Below are 11761 nucleotides of genomic sequence, written 5' to 3'. Positions count from 1 at the left end.
AGCATCTGTGGAGATCATGGCTAGGTGATGTTTCACAGAGTGCTGGAGTAACTCAGCGGGTCAGGCAGCATCTGTGGAGAACATGGATAGGTGATGTTTCACAGAGTGCTGGAGTAACTCAGCGGGTCAGGCAGCATCTGTGGAGATCATGGCTAGGTGACGTTTCACAGAGTGCTGGAGTAACTCAGCGGGTCAGGCAGGATGCCCATAGTAAAGAGTACAGGTTTGGTGGGCAACTCAGTTGGTTCACTGTTTGTGTACAGGGTTTGATGCCCATAGTAAGAGTTACCGCATTGGGCAACTCAGTCAGGGAGTTCACTGCTTGTGTGAAGTGTTATCTTTTATACAGCTGGCATGTTGCTGTGCCAGTTTGATTATGAAAATAGTCAATGTATTCTTCTACCCTGTAGAATTCACTACACATTTGAATTTCACTGAACCTTAATTGGTACATGTGACTATAAACTGACTTTGAAACATTGGGCCTAGAGTTATTTTTCCAGGCCCTGTCCATCTAGTGTTTGATATTTTGAGGTGAATGTAGAATCTTCTCACCCGCTGCTGTTTCTCCCTCTGCAGTTATTCTACTTGTTTCTGGTTGTTGTGCCAACATCTTTGGAGATCTAATGTCCCCAGTTTTCTATGGTTTGTGATAGATGGGCTTTGTCAACTTGCTGTTCCAAGTACTGCTTGTGATAGAGGGTGTGATCAAGGATGTCAGGAGATTTCAATCATTAAAGTGGTCTGTTTTTTTGTTATAACCAAGCCTATCTAATCTGGTCTTTGTGGAGATGGCATGAAGATGAGGCCCTTGTTTAGACCCCCTCGTGGTTTCAATGGGGCTAAATCTTTGAGAAAGATTAACAATGTATTTTCCTAATTGCTTTGTGGTCACGTTCCTTGTATTTCAGGGTGATGGAATGTTGAGCAGAAGTGCTGGAGGAACTCTGAGGGTCAGGCAGCATCTGTGGGGGAAATAGACAGATGGCATTTTGGGTTGGAAACCTACAGACTGGAGTAGGGGGAGAAAGATGTAAAGTGGGGGTGGGACAAAGCCTGGCATGTGGGGGTGGGCGATTGGCAGATGGATGGAATAAGTAACAAAGGCCAGAGGTGAAAGTGATAAAACATGTTGGATAAGGGTAGAGGTGTGGCAGATGAAGCCTGAGGGAGGTTTATGGTTGAATGGGACATGGGAGGGGATAAAAGGAAACTGTGGCATGGAGGTGGGGAATCAGCGTACTGGTGATGGGAACCCCCTCTTTCCCTGCACTCCCCCCCCGGTGAAAGGAACCCCCTTTTTCCTGCACCCCCCCCCCCGGTGAAAGGAACCCCCTCTTTCCCTGCACCCCCCACCCTGGTGATGGGAACCCCCTCTTTTCCTGCACCCCCCACCCTGGTGATGGGAACCCCCTCTTTTCCTGCACCCCCACCCTGGTGTGAACACTTCTCATCATCCCCTCTCCCCTGTATCCACGAATCACATAACAGGCTTTGTCCTGCTCCCACCTCTTTCCCACTTTCTCTGCCCGACTCCATCCGTCTGAAAGTGTCCCAACAGGAAGCGACAGCATCTGTCCATTCCCTTTGTGGTCGGGTAGATGGTGCCTGATCTGCCAAAGTACCTGCAGCACTGTGTTTTGGACCAGGTTACATTCCCGGGTTAAAGTAATCCTAGTTGGCTGCTGTTGCAGGGAAAGTAGTTTAATGTTGATGACACTTGAAGTCTCATTACAAATTGGCAATCCTGTCATTCACCCTACTGTAGTTTTGTAATTGGTCTAAATCTACATTTGGTTTGTGTGTTTGTTGCCAGAATCCATTTCCTCTTTTCTCTGCTCTGTTGTGAAGGTGACCAATTAGTGTTAGTTTTTACTTCCACTTTCTCTAACCTACTCCATCAGTCTGAAGAAGGATCCCGACCTGAAACATCTGTCCATTCACTTTGTGTGCAGGCACATAGTGCTTGACCCATTGAGTAGCTCCAGCAGTTTAGACATAGACATAGACATAGAAATTAGGTGCAGGAGTAGGCCATTCGGCCCTTCGAGCCTGCACCGCCATTCAATATGATCATGGCTGATCATCCAACTCAGTATCCCGTACCTGCCTTCTCTCCATACCCTCTGATCCCCTTAGCCACAAGGGCCACATCTAACTCCCTTTTAAATATAGCCAATGAACTGGCCTCGACTACCCTCTGTGGCAGAGAGTTCCAGAGATTCACCACTCTGTGAAAAAAGTTCTTCTCATCTTGGTTTTAAAAGATTTCCCCCTTATCCTTAAGCTGTGACCCCTTGTCCTGGACTTCCCCAACATCGTTGTCAATGCATTTCGTTGTCTCTGTACTGTACACTGACAATGACAATTAAAATTGAATCTGAATCTGAATCTGAATCGGGAGCAATCTTCCTGCATCTAGCCTGTCCAACCCCTTAAGAATTTTGTAAGTTTCTATAAGATCCCCTCTCAATCTCCTAAATTCTAGTAAGAGTTTCTATAAGATCCCCTCTCAATCTCCTAAAAGAGAGTATAAACCAAGTCTATCCAGTCTTTCTTCATAAGACAGTCCTGACATCCCAGGAATCAGTCTGGTGAACCCTCTATGGCAATAACGTCCTTCCTCAGATTTGGAGACCAAAACTGTACGCAATACTCCAGGTGTGGTCTCACCAAGACCCTGTACAACTGCAGTAGAACCTCCCTGCTCCTATACTGAAATCCTTTTGCTATGAAAGCTAACATACCATTCGCTTTCTTCACTGCCTGCTGCACCTGCATGCCTACTTTCAATGACTGGTGTACCATGACACCCAGGTCTCGCTGCATCTCCCCTTTTCCTAATCGGCCACCATTTAGATAATAGTCTGCTTTCCTGTTTTTGCCACCAAAATGGATAACCTCACATTTATCCACATTATATGGCATCTGCCAAACATTTGCCCACTCACCCAGCCTATCCAAGTCACCTTGCAGTCTCCTAGCATCCTCCTCACAGCTAACACTGCCCCCCAGCTTAGTGTCATTGGAGATATTGCCTTCAATTCCCTCATCCAGATCATTAATATATATTGTAAATAGCTGGGGTCCCAGCACTGAGCCTTGCGGTACCCCACTAGTCATTGCCTGCCATTGTGAAAAGGACCCGTTTACTCCTACTCTTTGCTTCCTGTTTGTTTTAGACCAGGTTACATTTCCTGGTTAAAGTAATTCTAGTTTCCTCCTGTTGCATGGAATGTAGTTTAATGTTCTTAACACTTGTTTTTAAATCATTACAATTAAGTAATCTTGCCCCCTTCCATTCACCCAACTGTAGCTTTGTTTGGAATTGGTCTAAATCTATATTTCGTTTAGTGTGTTTGTGTCTGTTGCCAGAATCTAATTCCTCTACTCTGCTCCTTTTTGAACGATCAATTATAAAAGATGAAATAGCCGAACATTTGGATCGGTCCGAGTCAGCATCCTCATGCTTGACTAATTTTCTGGAATTTTTTGAGGTTAACTAGGAAAGGGAGAGCCAGTGGATGTAATGTACCTGGACTTTCAAAAAGCATTTGATAAGGTCCCACATAGGAGATTAATGGGCAAAATCATGGTATTGGGGGTAGAGTGCTGACATGGATAGAGAAGTGGTTGGCAGACAGGAAACAAAGTAGAGATTAACGGGTCCCTTACAGAATGACAGGCAGTGACTAGTGGGGTACCGCAAGGCTCGGTGCTGGGACCGCAGCTATTAACAATATACATCAATGATTTGGATGAAGGGATTCAAAGTAACATTAGCAAATTCACAGATGACACAAAGCTGGGTGGCAGTGTGAACTGTGAGGAGGATGCTCTGAGAATGCAGGGTGACTTGGACAGGTTGGGGGAGTGGACAGATGCATGGCAGATGATGTTTAATGTGGATAAATGTGATGTTATCCACTTTGGTAGCAAAAACAGGAAGGCAGATTACTATCTAAATGGCGTCAAGTTGGGAAAAGGGGAAATACAACGGGATCTGGGGGGTCCTTGTGCATCAGTCTATGAAAGTAAGCATGCAGATACAGCAGGCAGTGAAGAAAGTGAATGGCATGTTGTCCTTTATAACAAGAGGAATCGAATATAGGAGCAAATGGGTCCTTCTGCAGTTGTACAGAGCCCTAGTGAGACCACACCTGGAGTATTGTGTGCAGTTTTGGTCCCCTAATTTGAGGAAGGACGTTCTTGCTATTGGGGGAGTGCAGCGTAGGTTTACAAGGTTAATTCCCGGGATGGCGGGACTGTCATATGCTGAGAGAATGGAGCGGCTGGATATGTCATGTCATGTCATGTCATGTCATGCTACGCTATGTCACGCTACGTCATGCTATGTCATGGCTATGTCATGCTATGTCACGCCACGTTATGTTGGGGGTGTACTACAGACTTGCAGGTGAAAGGTTGTTGTAGATGGAGATCCCAATATTGACTGGGATAGTCATAGTGTGAATGTTTTAGACGGGGTGAAAATTGTCAAATGTGTTCAGGAGGGTTTTCTCCAGCAGACAGACCCTAACTAAAACTCTAAAACTAAAACTTGATGTAGTCTAGGGACATTGGGAAGTGCAAGTGGATGAAGTGTTCATGGAGCAATAACCACTGTTTGATTAGGTTTAAGATAGTTCTGGTCAGGGCCCATGTGTTCAAATTCTAAATTGGGGCAAGGCCAACTTTCTTGTGTATGGCGTGCACAGCCTAAAGTTGTAGGACAACTTGTTCTATTCGATTGTGCACGCCAGATTGATTGTATTCGTTGAAACAGGGCGGACCACGTGAAGGTTGCAACCTCCCACCCCCAGGGCCAACTTTGAGGGGATGAGACAGAAACTCACTCGTTGACCGGAGCAGGTTGTTGGAAGGAAAAGGAATGTCAGGGAAGTGGGATGTTTTTAAAAGTGCTGACAAGAGTTCAGGACATACATGTCCTTGTTAGAGTGAGGGGTAAAGCAAGCTGGGCTGACGAGGGAAATTGAGGCTTTGGCCAAGAGTAAGAGTTGGGACAGCTGGGATCAGGTGCATCCCTGGAGGAGTTTTGGGAACTAAGGTGCTAGCTAAAAAAAGAAATAAGGAGATCGCATATAGCTCCATAGCTTTGGCAGATGTACAAAGGACAATCTCAAGAGATTGTATAAAGGGTAGCCAGAGAGAGTCAAGTCAAGGGAGTTTATTGTCATGTGTCACAGATGGGACAATGAAATTCTTGCTTGCTGCAGCACAACAGAGTAATTTAGGCATAAATACAGATCAGATCAGTGTGACCATATACCATACAATATATATATATATACACATATAACTACACAGATAAAGTGCAATAGGCTGTTATAGTTCAGAGTTTGGTTGAGGTTGAGTTTAATAGCCTGATAGCTGTGGGGAAGTAGCTATTCCTGAACCTGGTCATTGCAGATTTCAGGCTCCTGTACCTTCTACCTGAAGGCAGCGGAGAGATGAGTGTGTGGCCAGGATGGTGTGGGTCCTTGATGGTGCTGGCAACCTTTTTGAGACAGCACCTGCGATAGATAGTTCCCCTCGAGAGTGGGACCTCTCAGGGATCAAAGCGCTCACCTCTGTGTGGAGCCACAGGAGATGGACAAGATTTTACCATAGACGGAGGAACTTGGGGCAGTCAATGGAAGTGTCTTGAGAGCTGACAGTGTTATAGTCAAAGAAGTACTGTAGGTACTATTGTGTTTGTAGGTAGAACCATCTCGAGCCGGATCGGATATATCCGAGGACATTGTGGGGAAGTAGAGAGGAGCTAGAATACAAAAAGGATCCAAGGAGATTTACGAGAATGATCCCAGGAATCAGTGGGTTAACATGATGAGTGTTTGACGGCACTGGGCCTGTACTCGCTGGAGTTTAGAAGAATAAGGGGGGACCTTACTGAAATGTACAGAATAGTGAAAGGTGTGGATAGAGTGGATGTGAAGAGGATGTTTCCACTAGTGGGAGAGTCTAGGGCCAGAGGTCACAGCCTCAGAATTAAAGGACGTTCATTTAGGAAGGAGATGAGGAAGAATTTCTTTAGTCAGAGGGTGGTGAGTCTGTGGGATTCTTTGCCACAGACGGCTGTGGAGGCCACAAGTCAGTGGATATTTTTAAGGCAGAGATTGACAGATTGTTGATTAGTACGGGTTTCAGGGGTTATGGGGAGAAGGCAGAAGAATGGTGTTGGTGATAGTCAAATGTGATAGTCCCAGCCTCAACCACCTCCTCCGGCAGCTCGTTCTACACACTCACCACCCTCTGTGTGGAAACGTTTCCCCTCAGCTTGACATTCTCAATGTGAACAATTTGTGAACCAGCGAGCTGGTGTTGAATAAAAAATGGAATCATGGATAGAAAAATAACAAAGAATGTGTTGGCCTTGTGGTGTTGCTGCCTCACAGTGCCAGAGACCCGGGTTCCATCCTGACTACGGGTGCTGTCTGTACAGAGTTTGCATGTTCTCTCCATGACCTGCGTGGGTTTTCTCAAGGCGCTCCGGTTTCATCCCACACTCCAAAGACGTGCGGGTTTGTCGGTTAATTGCCTTTGGTAATTCGGTAATTGTAAAACTGTCCCTAGTGTGTGAGATAGTGCAAGTGTACAGGGTGATCACTGGTCGGTACAGACTCTGTGGGCTGAAGGGCCTGTTTCCATGCTGTATCTCTGAACTAAACTAAAAAGATGTTTCCACTAGTGGGAGAGTCTAGGACCAGAGAGCACAGCCTCAGAATTAAAGGGTGTTCCTTTAGGAAGGAGATGAGGAGGAATTTATTTTGCCAGAGGGTGGTGAATCTGTGGGATTCATTGCCACAGACGTCGGTGGAGGCCACAAGTCAGTGGATATATTTAAAGCAGAGGTAGATATATTCTTGATTAGTGCGGGTGTCAGGGGTTATGGGCAGGAGAATGGGGTTGGGAGGGAGAGATAGATCAGATGTGATTGAATGGTGGAGTAGACTCGATGGGCTGAATGGTCTAATTCTGACTGTGTGTTATGATCTTCTCTGACTTGAGGAAATGCAAGCAGCCACTTTATGCAAAGAGCAACAAGTCGGAGGGCAATTATTGTCCCACAGACAACTACTGCCCCAGGTGGATGTTATGATGTGTGCAACAAACATTGATTGGCCACTGGTGGGCGAAGGGTTAATGTGGTCATTGGCTTGATTGAAGCTGGTTAGAAAATTGTCAGCTGCTGTGTATAAAAGGGCTGAGTTGTGTGAGTGTCTGGGTGCAGTTGTACTAGGCTGTGGATGGGAGCAGTGGTCCTGGGCTGTGGATGGGAGCAGTGGTCCTGGGCTGTGGATGGGAGCAGTGCTCCTGGGCTGTGGATGGGAGCAGTGGTCCTGGGCTGTGGATGGGAGCAGTGGTCCTGGGCTGTGGATGGGAGCAGTGGTCCTGGGCTGTGGATGGATGGGAGCAGTGGTCCTCGGCTGTTGTCGGGAGCAATGGCCCCGGGTAGAGACAGGGAGTCTCCCCTTGTGTTTGATGTGGATCTACATCTCCAGGGCATGAGGTTTGTGAGAACACTACAGCTTTCTACTGAATTGTGTTTGCTTCTTTGATTAATTCTGCTGACTTTTCCTTTCAATTGTTGTCACTTGAAGTGGCCAGGGTTTTTAATGATTCATTCTGGTGCAACTAGAATTGTGCTGTTTCTCAAAACTAAAAAGATGTTTCCACTAGTGGGAGAGTCTCACACTAGAGGGCACAGTGTCGGACTAAAAGGATGTATCTTTGGAATCTTATTTGTGGAATTCCCTGCCACAGATGGCAGTGGAGGCCAAGTCACTGGATGGATTTAAGAGCGAGTTAGATAGAGCTCTAGGGGCTAGTGAAGTCAAGGGATATGGGGAGAAGGAAGGCATGGGTTATTGATTGGGGCGATCAGCCATGAACACAATGAATGGCTGATGTAAATGTGAAAACAAAGACCTGTAGATGCAGGTTTATACCAAAGATAAAGACGTTGCTGGAGTAACTCAGTGGGTCAGGCAGCATCTCTGGAGAAACAAGTGATTTTGGGATGGAATAGAAGAAAGGTTCTTACCCAAAATATCATATATCCTTTTCCTCCGGAGATGGTGCCTGACCTGCTGAGTTTCTCCAGCATTCTTATCATCCTCTATATCCCGCAGCTCTGCCCTTACTCCCCATCCCCTACTTGTAACAAGGACAGTCCCCCATGTCCTCACCTTCCACTTTACCAGCCGTCACATACAACAGATAATCCTCCAACATTTTCGCCACCTCTAACGGGATCCCAACATTGGCTACATCTTCCCATTCTCCAATTTCAGTGGTTTCTCCCTCCATCCCCTTCCCAGCTCTCCCACAGCCTACTGGCTCTGCCTTTTCCTTCCTTTATCCAGACCCCACCCCAACTTCAGTCTGAAGAAGGATCTCTACCTAAAACATCGCCTATTCCTTCTCTCCATAGATGCTGCCTCACCCGCTGAGTTACTCCAGCATTTTTGTCTACCTTCCATTTTTCCAGCATCTGCAGTTCTTTCTTAAACCACACGGTGGGAATGTTGACCACAAATTGGACGGGCCTGCAGTGCTGCGGATCACCACATGGTGGGAGTGTTGACCACAAATTGGAATGACCACAAATTGGAATGACCTGTTGTGTGCATTCACTGCACATTGGGAGCGCTGTCTACAAATTAGATATTGTGCTCTTTACTGCAAAATGGTTCTTTATTGCTCTGTGACCCTTTACCTTTCCCGGTAATGCACCCATTGTACAGATGCCAAACTTAGTAAAAAAACCTGAAACTGTACTAGTTTAATTCATCCATGTTGCACATATTGTTTTAACCAGTATTTTTACTACCTTGCACTCTGATTAGATGCTAAACTGCATTTCATTGTACCTGTACTCGTATTTGTGCAATGACAATAAAGTTGAATCAAATCAAATCAATCAACTAGTTGTTAACCACTTGTGTGAAATGGTTAATGTTAACTACCTTAATCACAGCTTGTTTATCGTGAATTCTTATGAAGGATTTTCAGGTGAAAGGAATCTGTGGTGTGTGGAGTGGTCATTCATTGAGCTTTGGGCTGGACAGACTGTTGTAGAGATATTTGCATGCTCTTGCTCAAAAGACAGTGGTGGAGTAACTCAGTGGGTCAGGCAGCATCTGTGGAGAACATGGATAGGTGACGTTTCACAGAGTGCTGGAGTAACTCAGTGGGTCAGGCAGCATCTGTGGAGAACACGGATAGGTGACGTTTCAGAGTGCTGGAGTAACTCAGTGGGTCAGGCAGCATCTGTGGAGAACATGGATAGGGTTCCTATATCCATCTACCAGTTGCAAGGGTTTGGCCCACCTCATCTCTTCAGCATTCTCCCCATCTACATCTTCAATCTGAAGAAGGGTCCTGATCTAAATGATGCTTGTCCATTCACTTTGTGGTGGCAAAGATGCTGCCTCATCTGCTGAGTAACGCCTGCTCTTTGTTTTTGGACCTAATTATATTCCCTAATTGCGTCTGATGATGGGAACCCCCTCTTTCCCTGCACCCCCACCCTGGTGATGGGGACCTCCTCTTTCCCTGCACCCCCACCCCCCCACCCTGGTGATGGGAACCCCCCTCTTTCCCTGCACCCCCACCCTGGTGATGGGGACCTCCTCTTTCCCTGCACCCCCCCCCCCCCCCCCCCCCCTGGTGATGGGAACCCCCCTCTTTCCCTGCACCCCCACCCTGGTGTGAACACTTCCCTCAACCTTGGTCACTCTGCTCCTTCCCTCTCTATGCCCACCTCCCAAACCAGTCTCATATTTCACTCTATCCCCTTCCACCCGTACCCCTCCCTCCAGCTTTACGTTTCACTCTTCTCATCCGTTGCATCTTTTGTCTCCTTGTCACCTCTAGCCAATGTCACAACCCATCACACCCTCTCCCCTGTATCCACGAATCACATAACAGGCTTTGTCCTGCTCCCACCTCTTTCCCACTTTCTCTGCCCGACTCCATCAGTCTGAAAGTGTCCCAACAGGAAGTGACAGCATCTGTCCATTCCCTTTGTGGTCGGGTAGATGGTGCCTGATCTGCCAAGTACCTCCAGCACTTTGTTTTGGACCAGGTTACATTCCCGGGTTAAAGTAATCCTAGTTGGCTGCTGTTGCAGGGAAAGTAGTTTAATGTCGATGACACTTGAAGTCTCATTACAAATTATCAATCCTGCCATTCACCCTACTGTAGTTTTGGAATTGGTCTAAATCTACATTTGGTTTGAGTGTGTTTGTTGCCAGAATCCATTTCCTCTCCTCTCTGCTCTTTTGTGAAGGTGACCAATTAGTGTTAGTTTCACTTCCACTTTCTCTACCCTACTCCATCAGTCTGAAGAAGGATCCCAACCTGAAACATCTGTCCATTCCCTTTGCAGGCATGCAGATGGTGCCTGACCCACAGAGTAACTCCAGCACTTTGTTTTAGACCAGGTTACATTCCCTGGTTAAAGTAATCCTAGTTACCTTCTGTTGCAGGGAAAGTAGTTTAATGTTGATGACACTTGTTTTTAACTCATTACTATTAAGTAATCTTGCCCCTTCCATTCACCCAACTGTAGCTTTGTTTGGAATTGGTCTAAATCTATATTTGGTTTAGTGTGTTTGTCTGTTGCCTGAATCCATTTCATCTCCTCTCTGCTCCTTTCTAAAGGTGTGACCAATTAGTGTTAGTTTCCACCCAGTATCTCCAAAGACTGGGTCCTCTGATGCTGGAAGAATCTTCTTCCCCATTCTGCCAAATGTTGCATAAACTGGGCCAAACTTCACTGCTGTTCCTTTATTTGTATGTCTCATTTAATTCAAAGTATTTATTTGTCGGTTAAAGTAGTATCTGGGTTGTCATGGTGTGTTTCTCCAGATATTCGAACTGCCTTTATGCTTCTATCTGTTTCTGTTTGTGCACAGGTTTCAATGTCCATGGTAAAGGGAACGGTATCTGGGTCAGTGTGGGGGAGAACACTTCATGTAAAGCGGTAAGTTTCACATTTAGAAACAGACCCTTTGACCCACCGAGTCAGCACCGACCAGCGATCCCCGCACATTAACACTATCCTACACACACTAGGGACAATGTTACATTTATACCAAGTCAATTAACTTACAAACCTGCACGTCTTTGGGAGTGTGGGAGAAAAATGAAGATCTCTGAGAAAACCCACTTGGTCACTGGGAGAACGTGCAAACTACGTACAGAACCCGTGTCTCTGGCGCTGTAAGGCAACAACTCTACCGCTGTGCCACTGTGCTGCCCTTCAACAAAGCTGGCATGTTGCTGTGCCAGTGAATTACAGTAGTCAATGTATTCTGCTACCCTGTAGGATTCACTACAATCCTTTCAATGGCTGATCCTGTGTCTCATGACATTTAATTTCAATTGGAATCTCTTCCTCTCTAGGTGTCCAGTGAGAAGGAGGATGTCAGCAGACTTCAAATCACTAACGTGACATTGGTTTGTTTTGTATATAACTTGTTCTATGTGAATATGGTTATGGAGTTGGTACAAAGGTAAGGCCCCTGTTTCGAACCTTCACTTGGGCTTCAGTGTGGATGAATGTTTGGGAAAGATTAACAATAGTTTTCTCTAATTGGGCTCGGCCTGTCTCAGCTTGGGGCCCACTTTAGTTTAAAGATTATATTGCCCCTCCCCCTCATTAGGGTTTATTCACTAAAGTTGTGGTTTGGGCCTACTTGAAGGAGTTTAACAGGGACCGCTGGTATGTACT

The sequence above is a fragment of the Leucoraja erinacea genome, chromosome 32 (genome assembly GCF_028641065.1).
Source record: "Leucoraja erinacea ecotype New England chromosome 32, Leri_hhj_1, whole genome shotgun sequence".
Lineage (NCBI taxonomy): Eukaryota > Metazoa > Chordata > Chondrichthyes > Rajiformes > Rajidae > Leucoraja > Leucoraja erinaceus.
This window is presented reverse-complemented; position numbering follows the sequence as displayed.